An 11971-nucleotide genomic window follows, 5' to 3' on the forward strand; every position below is an offset into this window, starting at 1 on the left:
CAAGTTACTTCCCCAAAATAAAGTTTAAATTAAGTTCGTCTCCAAAGGAGGAACCTTTGGTGAACAAAATCTATCCTTCCTTTTTTGGCTTGGATTCTTTCCAAATGCCAACTATGGTTCATTATATTTATGTATTACTCATTGTATAATGATTATGGACCTAAGTAACAAGTTACTTATCCAAAATAAAGTTTAAATTAAGTTCCTCTCAAAAGGAGGAACCTTGGTGACCAAAATTTAATCCGAACTTTTTTGGCTTCGATTCTTGCCAAATGCCAACTATAGTTCATTATATTTGTGTATTACTCATTGTATGATGATTATGGACCTAATTAACAAGTTACTTCCCCAAAATAAAGTTTAAATTAAGTTCGTCTCGAAAGGAGGAACCTTTGTGACCAAAATTTAATCCGAACTTTTTTGGCTTGGATTCTTGCCAAATGCCTAACATAGTTCATTCTGGTTATGTAATACTAATTTTATGATGATTATGAACCTAATTAACAAGTTACTTCCCCAAAATAAAGTTTAAATTAATTTCATCTCCAAAGGAGGAACCTTTGTGACCAAAATTTAATCCGAACTTTTTTGGCTTGGATTCTTGCCAAATGCCTAATATAGTTCATTCTAGTTATGTAATACTAATTTTATGATGATTATGGACCTAATTAACAAGTTACATCCCCAAAATAAAGTTTAAATTATGTTCGTCTCCAAAGGAGGAACCTTTGGTGAACAAAATCTATCCTTCCTTTTTTGGCTTGGATTCTTTCCAAATGCTAACCATGGTTCATTATATTTATGTATTACTCATTGTATGGTGATTATGGACCTAAGTAACAAGTTACTTATCCAAAATAAAGTTTAAATTAAGTTCCTCTCAAAAGGAGGAACCTTGGTGACCAAAATTTAATCCGAACTTTTTTAGCTTCGATTCTTGCCAAATGCCAACTATAGTTCATTATATTTCTGTATTACTCATTGTATGATGATTATGGACCTAATTAACAAGTTACTTCCCCAAAATAAAGTTTAAATTAAGTTCGTCTCCAAAGGAGGAACCTTTGTGACCAATATTTAATCCGAACTTTTTTGGCTTGGATTCTTGCCAAATGCCTAATATAGTTCATTCTAGTTATGTAATACTAATTTTATGATGATTATGGACCTAATTAACAAGTTACTTCCCCAAAATAAAGTTTAAATTAAGTTCGTCTCCAAAGGAGGAACCTTTGGTGAACAAAATCTATCCTTCCTTTTTTGGCTTGGATTCTTTCCAAATGCTAACCATGGTTCATTATATTTATGTATTACTCATTGTATGGTGATTATGGACCTAAGTAACAAGTTACTTATCCAAAATAAAGATTAAATTAAGTTCCTCTCAAAAGGAGGAACCTTGGTGACCAAAATTTAATCCGAACTTTTTTAGCTTCGATTCTTGCCAAATGCCAACTATAGTTCATTATATTTCTGTATTACTCATTGTATGATGATTATGGACCTAATTAACAAGTTACTTCCCCAAAATAAAGTTTAAATTAAGTTCGTCTCCAAAGGAGCAACCTTTGTGACCAAAATTTAATCCGAACTTTTTTGGCTTGGATTCTTGCCAAATGCCTAATATAGTTCATTCTAGTTATGTAATACTAATTTTATGATGATTATGGACCTAATTAACAAGTTACTTCCCCAAAATAAAGTTTAAATTAAGTTCGTCTCCAAAGGAGGAACCTTTGGTGAACAAAATCTATCCTTCCTTTTTTGGCTTGGATTCTTTCCAAATGCCAACTATGGTTCATTATATTTATGTATTACTCATTGTATAATGATTATGGACCTAAGTAACAAGTTACTTATCCAAAATAAAGTTTAAATTAAGTTCCTCTCAAAAGGAGGAACCTTGGTGACCAAAATTTAATCCGAACTTTTTTGGCTTCGATTCTTGCCAAATGCCAACTATAGTTCATTATATTTGTGTATTACTCATTGTATGATGATTATGGACCTAATTAACAAGTTACTTCCCCAAAATAAAGTTTAAATTAAGTTCGTCTCCAAAGGAGGAACCTTTGTGACCAATATTTAATCCGAACTTTTTTGGCTTGGATTCTTGCCAAATGCCTAATATAGTTCATTCTAGTTATGTAATACTAATTTTATGATGATTATGGACCTAATTAACAAGTTACTTCCCCAAAATAAAGTTTAAATTAAGTTCGTCTCCAAAGGAGGAACCTTTGGTGAACAAAATCTATCCTTCCTTTTTTGGCTTGGATTCTTTCCAAATGCCAACTATGGTTCATTATATTTATGTATTACTCATTGTATAATGATTATGGACCTAAGTAACAAGTTACTTATCCAAAATAAAGTTTAAATTAAGTTCCTCTCAAAAGGAGGAACCTTGGTGACCAAAATTTAATCCGAACTTTTTTGGCTTCGATTCTTGCCAAATGCCAACTATAGTTCATTATATTTGTGTATTACTCATTGTATGATGATTATGGACCTAATTAACAAGTTACTTCCCCAAAATAAAGTTTAAATTAAGTTCGTCTCCAAAGGAGGAACCTTTGTGACCAATATTTAATCCGAACTTTTTTGGCTTGGATTCTTGCCAAATGCCTAAAATAGTTCATTCTAGTTATGTAATACTAATTTTATGATGATTATGGACCTAATTAACAAGTTACTTCCCCAAAATAAAGTTTAAATTAAGTTCGTCTCCAAAGGAGGAACCTTTGGTAAACAAAATCTATCCTTCCTTTTTTTGGCTTGGATTCTTTCCAAATGCTAACCATGGTTCATTATATTTATGTATTACTCATTGTATTGTGATTATGGACCTAAGTAACAAGTTACTTATCCAAAATAAAGATTAAATTAAGTTCCTCTCAAAAGGAGGAACCTTGGTGACCAAAATTTAATCCGAACTTTTTTAGCTTCGATTCTTGCCAAATGCCAACTATAGTTCATTATATTTCTGTATTACTCATTGTATGATGATTATGGACCTAATTAACAAGTTACTTCCCCAAAATAAAGTTTAAATTAAGTTCGTCTCCAAAGGAGCAACCTTTGTGACCAAAATTTAATCCGAACTTTTTTGGCTTGGATTCTTGCCAAATGCCTAATATAGTTCATTCTAGTTATGTAATACTAATTTTATGATGATTATGGACCTAATTAACAAGTTACTTCCCCAAAATAAAGTTTAAATTAAGTTCGTCTCCAAAGGAGGAACCTTTGGTGAACAAAATCTATCCTTCCTTTTTTGGCTTGGATTCTTTCCAAATGCCAACTATGGTTCATTATATTTATGTATTACTCATTGTATAATGATTATGGACCTAAGTAACAAGTTACTTATCCAAAATAAAGTTTAAATTAAGTTCCTCTCAAAAGGAGGAACCTTGGTGACCAAAATTTAATCCGAACTTTTTTGGCTTCGATTCTTGCCAAATGCCAACTATAGTTCATTATATTTGTGTATTACTCATTGTATGATGATTATGGACCTAATTAACAAGTTACTTCCCCAAAATAAAGTTTAAATTAAGTTCGTCTCGAAAGGAGGAACCTTTGTGACCAAAATTTAATCCGAACTTTTTTGGCTTGGATTCTTGCCAAATGCCTAACATAGTTCATTCTGGTTATGTAATACTAATTTTATGATGATTATGAACCTAATTAACAAGTTACTTCCCCAAAATAAAGTTTAAATTAATTTCATCTCCAAAGGAGGAACCTTTGTGACCAAAATTTAATCCGAACTTTTTTGGCTTGGATTCTTGCCAAATGCCTAATATAGTTCATTCTAGTTATGTAATACTAATTTTATGATGATTATGGACCTAATTAACAAGTTACATCCCCAAAATAGAGTTTAAATTATGTTCGTCTCCAAAGGAGGAACCTTTGGTGAACAAAATCTATCCTTCCTTTTTTGGCTTGGATTCTTTCCAAATGCTAACCATGGTTCATTATATTTATGTATTACTCATTGTATGGTGATTATGGACCTAAGTAACAAGTTACTTATCCAAAATAAAGATTAAATTAAGTTCCTCTCAAAAGGAGGAACCTTGGTGACCAAAATTTAATCCGAACTTTTTTAGCTTCGATTCTTGCCAGATGCCAACTATAGTTCATTATATTTCTGTATTACTCATTGTATGATGATTATGGACCTAATTAACAAGTTACTTCCCCAAAATAAAGTTTAAATTAAGTTCGTCTCCAAAGGAGCAACCTTTGTGACCAAAATTTAATCCGAACTTTTTTGGCTTGGATTCTTGCCAAATGCCTAATATAGTTCATTCTAGTTATGTAATACTAATTTTATGATGATTATGGACCTAATTAACAAGTTACTTCCCCAAAATAAAGTTTAAATTAAGTTCGTCTCCAAAGGAGGAACCTTTGGTGAACAAAATCTATCCTTCCTTTTTTGGCTTGGATTCTTTCCAAATGCCAACTATGGTTCATTATATTTATGTATTACTCATTGTATAATGATTATGGACCTAAGTAACAAGTTACTTATCCAAAATAAAGTTTAAATTAAGTTCCTCTCAAAAGGAGGAACCTTGGTGACCAAAATTTAATCCGAACTTTTTTGGCTTCGATTCTTGCCAAATGCCAACTATAGTTCATTATATTTGTGTATTACTCATTGTATGATGATTATGGACCTAATTAACAAGTTACTTCCCCAAAATAAAGTTTAAATTAAGTTCGTCTCGAAAGGAGGAACCTTTGTGACCAAAATTTAATCCGAACTTTTTTGGCTTGGATTCTTGCCAAATGCCTAACATAGTTCATTCTGGTTATGTAATACTAATTTTATGATGATTATGAACCTAATTAACAAGTTACTTCCCCAAAATAAAGTTTAAATTAAGTTCGTCGCCAAAGGAGGAACCTTTGTGACCAAAATTTAATCCGAACTTTTTTGGCTTGGATTCTTGCCAAATGCCTAATATAGTTCATTCTAGTTATGTAATACTAATTTTATGATGATTATGGACCTAATTAACAAGTTACTTCCCCAAAATAAAGTTTAAATTAAGTTCGTCTCGAAAGGAGGAACCTTTGTGACCAAAATTTAATCCGAACTTTTTTGGCTTGGATTCTTGCCAAACGCCTAATATAGTTCATGATAAAGGACAGAAATCCTATAAGGATAAAAAGTAAAATAAAAATATGGATTTGGGGAAAGAAATGGTGAAAGAAGGCGTCACACTCACTTCCAATCCAAGAAGGAATGCTAAGCTATGAAGAATCGCCACAACGGTAAGGAAGCCATTGATAAGACTCGATAAACTTGGTTCAATCCAGAACCAAAAAAAGCGACCAAGCTCTCACAACACACAAAGTGTATTTTTTAATCAAAATTCTACATATCTTTACATATCATTTTCGTGCTCTATTTATATGAGCTTATTACATGATGATTTTGACTCTAAAACTCTTAGAAAATGAAAGGAAATGCAGCCACTAATTACAATAATGTTTTGGTGGCTGATTAATGCAAATAAAAGGTTACAAAATGACTTTAAGGTGGGGGGTGGCTGCATCAATGCATGGAGATGTTATACATTCATTTGCTTCTTTAATGTGTTGTTTCTTCTCTTACATCAGCCCATTCATCAAAATCACGTCATCCAATTCATGCTCATTTTACACCAAGAAATATTCCGAATTTGCTCTTGAGTCCAACAGACGAAATGTAGAGAATATTCTAAGCTTTCCAACGCATTAAAGATCACCTCAAACGGACATCCAGAGCTCCAGATATAGCCAAAACAAGACTGACATATCATGACCTGCGAAAATAAAACTTAGAACCCAAAAATAATTTGGTTCTCTTATTCAACGATGACTTTATTACTCTTGTCAAGGCATAGCATTTTAGGATCACATCAGTTCATTCTAGTTATGTAATACTAATTTTATGATGATTATGGACCTAATTAACAAGTTACTTCCCCAAAATAAAGTTTAAATTAAGTTCGTCTCCAAAGGAGGAACCTTTGGTGAACAAAATCTATCCTTTCTTTTTTGGCTTGGATTCTTTCCAAATGCTAACCATGGTTCATTATATTTATGTATTACTCATTGTATGATGATTATGGACCTAAGTAACAAGTTACTTATCCAAAATAAAGTTTAAATTAAGTTCCTCTCAAAAGGAGGAACCTTGGTGACCAAAATTTAATCCGAACTTTTTTAGCTTCGATTCTTGCCAAATGCCAACTATAGTTCATTATATTTCTGTATTACTCATTGTATGATGATTATGGACCTAATTAACAAGTTACTTCCCCAAAATAAAGTTTAAATTAAGTTCGTCTCGAAAGGAGGAACCTTTGTGACCAAAATTTAATCCGAACTTTTTTGGCTTGGATTCTTGCCAAATGCCTAACATAGTTCATTCTGGTTATGTAATACTAATTTTATGATGATTATGAACCTAATTAACAAGTTACTTCCCCAAAATAAAGTTTAAATTAATTTCATCTCCAAAGGAGCAACCTTTGTGACCAAAATTTAATCCGAACTTTTTTGGCTTGGATTCTTGCCAAATGCCTAATATAGTTCGTTCTAGTTATGTAATACTAATTTTATGATGATTATGGACCTAATTAACAAGTTACTTCCCCAAAATAAAGTTTAAATTAAGTTCGTCTCCAAAGGAGGAACCTTTGTGACCAATATTTAATCCGAACTTTTTTGGCTTGGATTCTTGCCAAATTCCTAATATAGTTCATTCTAGTTATGTAATACTAATTTTATGATGATTATGGACCTAATTAACAAGTTACTTCCCCAAAATAAAGTTTAAATTAAGTTCGTCTCCAAAGGAGGAACCTTTGGTGAACAAAATCTATCCTTCCTTTTTTGGCTTGGATTCTTTCCAAATGCCAACTATGGTTCATTATATTTATGTATTACTCATTGTATAATGATTATGGACCTAAGTAACAAGTTACTTATCCAAAATAAAGTTTAAATTAAGTTCCTCTCAAAAGGAGGAACCTTGGTGACCAAAATTTAATCCGAACTTTTTTGGCTTCGATTCTTGCCAAATGCCAACTATAGTTCATTATATTTGTGTATTACTCATTGTATGATGATTATGGACCTAATTAACAAGTTACTTCCCCAAAATAAAGTTTAAATTAAGTTCGTCTCGAAAGGAGGAACCTTTGTGACCAAAATTTAATCCGAACTTTTTTGGCTTGGATTCTTGCCAAATCCCTAACATAGTTCATTCTGGTTATGTAATACTAATTTTATGATGATTATGAACCTAATTAACAAGTTACTTCCCCAAAATAAAGTTTAAATTAAGTTCGTCTCCAAAGGAGGAACCTTTGTGACCAAAATTTAATCCGAACTTTTTTGGCTTGGATTCTTGCCAAATGCCTAATATAGTTCGTTCTAGTTATGTAATACTAATTTTATGATGATTATGGACCTAATTAACAAGTTACTTCCCCAAAATAAAGTTTAAATTAAGTTCGTCTCGAAAGGAGGAACCTTTGTGACCAAAATTTAATCCGAACTTTTTTGGCTTGGATTCTTGCCAAACGCCTAATATAGTTCATTCTAGTTATGTAATACTAATTTTATGATGATTATGGACCTAATTAACAAGTTACATCCCCAAAATAAAGTTTAAATTAAGTTCGTCTCCAAAGGAGGAACCTTTGGTGAACAAAATCTATCCTTCCTTTTTTGGCTTGGATTCTTTCCAAATGCTAACCATGGTTCATTATATTTATGTATTACTCATTGTATGATGATTATGGACCTAATTAACAAGTTACTTCCCCAAAATAAAGTTTAAATTAAGTTCGTCTCCAAAGGAGCAACCTTTGTGACCAAAATTTAATCCGAACTTTTTTGGCTTGGATTCTTGCCAAATGCCTAATATAGTTCGTTCTAGTTATGTAATACTAATTTTATGATGATTATGGACCTAATTAACAAGTTACTTCCCCAAAATAAAGTTTAAATTAAGTTCGTCTCGAAAGGAGGAACCTTTGTGACCAAAATTTAATCCAAACTTTTTTGGCTTGGATTCTTGCCAAACGCCTAATATAGTTCATTCTAGTTATGTAATACTAATTTTATGATGATTATGGACCTAATTAACAAGTTACATCCCCAAAATAAAGTTTAAATTAAGTTCGTCTCCAAAGGAGGAACCTTTGGTGAACAAAATCTATCCTTCCTTTTTTGGCTTGGATTCTTTCCAAATGCTAACCATGGTTCATTATATTTATGTATTACTCATTGTATGATGATTATGGACCTAAGTAACAAGTTACTTATCCAAAATAAAGTTTAAATTAAGTTCCTCTCAAAAGGAGGAACCTTGGTGACCAAAATTTAATCCGAACTTTTTTAGCTTCGATTCTTGCCAAATGCCAACTATAGTTCATTATATTTCTGTATTACGCATTGTATGATGATTATGGACCTAATTAACAAGATACTTCCCCAAAATAAAGTTTAAATTAAGTTTGTCTCCAAAGGAGGAACCTTTGTGACCAATATTTAATCCGAACTTTTTTGGCTTGGATTCTTGCCAAATTCCTAATATAGTTCATTCTAGTTATGTAATACTAATTTTATGATGATTATGGACCTAATTAACAAGTTACTTCCCCAAAATAAAGTTTAAATTAAGTTCGTCTCCAAAGGAGGAACCTTTGGTGAACAAAATCTATCCTTCCTTTTTTGGCTTGGATTCTTTCCAAATGCTAACCATGGTTCATTATATTTATGTATTACTCATTGTATGGTGATTATGGACCTAAGTAACAAGTTACTTATCCAAAATAAAGTTTAAATTAAGTTCCTCTCAAAAGGAGGAACGTTGGTGACCAAAATTTAATCCGAACTTTTTTAGCTTCGATTCTTGCCAAATGCCAACTATAGTTCATTATATTTCTGTATTACTCATTGTATGATGATTATGGACCTAATTAACAAGTTACTTCCCCAAAATAAAGTTTAAATTAAGTTCGTCTCCAAAGGAGCAACCTTTGTGACCAAAATTTAATCCGAACTTTTTTGGCTTGGATTCTTGCCAAATGCCTAATATAGTTCATTCTAGTTATGTAATACTAATTTTATGATGATTATGGACCTAATTAACAAGTTACTTCCCCAAAATAAAGTTTAAATTAAGTTCGTCTCCAAAGGAGGAACCTTTGGTGAACAAAATCTATCCTTCCTTTTTTGGCTTGGATTCTTTCCAAATGCTAACCATGGTTCATTATATTTATGTATTACTCATTGTATGATGATTATGGACCTAAGTAACAAGTTACTTATCCAAAATAAAGTTTAAATTAAGTTCCTCTCAAAAGGAGGAACCTTGGTGACCAAAATTTAATCCGAACTTTTTTGGCTTGGATTCTTGCCAAATGCCTAACATAGTTCATTCTGGTTATGTAATACTAATTTTATGATGATTATGAACCTAATTAACAAGTTACTTCCCCAAAATAAAGTTTAAATTAAGTTCGTCTCCAAAGGAGGAACCTTTGTGACCAAAATTTAATCCGAACTTTTTTGGCTTGGATTCTTGCCAAATGCCTAATATAGTTCGTTCTAGTTATGTAATACTAATTTTATGATGATTATGGACCTAATTAACAAGTTACTTCCCCAAAATAAAGTTTAAATTAAGTTCGTCTCGAAAGGAGGAACCTTTGTGACCAAAATTTAATCCGAACTTTTTTGGCTTGGATTCTTGCCAAACGCCTAATATAGTTCATTCTAGTTATGTAATACTAATTTTATGATGATTATGGACCTAATTAACAAGTTACATCCCCAAAATAAAGTTTAAATTAAGTTCGTCTCCAAAGGAGGAACCTTTGGTGAACAAAATCTATCCTTCCTTTTTTGGCTTGGATTCTTTCCAAATGCTAACCATGGTTCATTATATTTATGTATTACTCATTGTATGATGATTATGGACCTAATTAACAAGTTACTTCCCCAAAATAAAGTTTAAATTAAGTTCGTCTCCAAAGGAGCAACCTTTGTGACCAAAATTTAATCCGAACTTTTTTGGCTTGGATTCTTGCCAAATGCCTAATATAGTTCATTCTAGTTATGTAATACTAATTTTATGATGATTATGGACCTAATTAACAAGTTACTTCCCCAAAATAAAGTTTAAATTAAGTTCGTCTCCAAAGGAGGAACCTTTGGTGAACAAAATCTATCCTTCCTTTTTTGGCTTGGATTCTTTCCAAATGCCAACTATGGTTCATTATATTTATGTATTACTCATTGTATAATGATTATGGACCTAAGTAACAAGTTACTTATCCAAAATAAAGTTTAAATTAAGTTCCTCTCAAAAGGAGGAACCTTGGTGACCAAAATTTAATCCGAACTTTTTTGGCTTCGATTCTTGCCAAATGCCAACTATAGTTCATTATATTTGTGTATTACTCATTGTATGATGATTATGGACCTAATTAACAAGTTACTTCCCCAAAATAAAGTTTAAATTAAGTTCGTCTCGAAAGGAGGAACCTTTGTGACCAAAATTTAATCCGAACTTTTTTGGCTTGGATTCTTGCCAAATGCCTAACATAGTTCATTCTGGTTATGTAATACTAATTTTATGATGATTATGAACCTAATTAACAAGTTACTTCCCCAAAATAAAGTTTAAATTAAGTTCGTCTCCAAAGGAGGAACCTTTGTGACCAAAATTTAATCCGAACTTTTTTGGCTTGGATTCTTGCCAAATGCCTAATATAGTTCGTTCTAGTTATGTAATACTAATTTTATGATGATTATGGACCTAATTAACAAGTTACTTCCCCAAAATAAAGTTTAAATTAAGTTCGTCTCGAAAGGAGGAACCTTTGTGACCAAAATTTAATCCGAACTTTTTTGGCTTGGATTCTTGCCAAACGCCTAATATAGTTCATTCTAGTTATGTAATACTAATTTTATGATGATTATGGACCTAATTAACAAGTTACATCCCCAAAATAAAGTTTAAATTAAGTTCGTCTCCAAAGGAGGAACCTTTGGTGAACAAAATCTATCCTTCCTTTTTTGGCTTGGATTCTTTCCAAATGCTAACCATGGTTCATTATATTTATGTATTACTCATTGTATGATGATTATGGACCTAATTAACAAGTTACTTCCCCAAAATAAAGTTTAAATTAAGTTCGTCTCCAAAGGAGCAACCTTTGTGACCAAAATTTAATCCGAACTTTTTTGGCTTGGATTCTTGCCAAATGCCTAATATAGTTCATTCTAGTTATGTAATACTAATTTTATGATGATTATGGACCTAATTAACAAGTTACTTCCCCAAAATAAAGTTTAAATTAAGTTCGTCTCCAAAGGAGGAACCTTTGGTGAACAAAATCTATCCTTCCTTTTTTGGCTTGGATTCTTTCCAAATGCCAACTATGGTTCATTATATTTATGTATTACTCATTGTATAATGATTATGGACCTAAGTAACAAGTTACTTATCCAAAATAAAGTTTAAATTAAGTTCCTCTCAAAAGGAGGAACCTTGGTGACCAAAATTTAATCCGAACTTTTTTGGCTTCGATTCTTGCCAAATGCCAACTATAGTTCATTATATTTGTGTATTACTCATTGTATGATGATTATGGACCTAATTAACAAGTTACTTCCCCAAAATAAAGTTTAAATTAAGTTCGTCTCGAAAGGAGGAACCTTTGTGACCAAAATTTAATCCGAACTTTTTTGGCTTGGATTCTTGCCAAATGCCTAACATAGTTCATTCTGGTTATGTAATACTAATTTTATGATGATTATGAACCTAATTAACAAGTTACTTCCCCAAAATAAAGTTTAAATTAAGTTCGTCTCCAAAGGAGGAACCTTTGTGACCAAAATTTAATCCGAACTTTTTTGGCTTGGATTCTTGCCAAATGCC

The sequence above is a fragment of the Medicago sativa genome, chromosome 8, assembly GCF_051527215.1.
Source record: "Medicago sativa cultivar Bolivia chromosome 8, Bolivia_mono, whole genome shotgun sequence".
Lineage (NCBI taxonomy): Eukaryota > Viridiplantae > Streptophyta > Magnoliopsida > Fabales > Fabaceae > Medicago > Medicago sativa.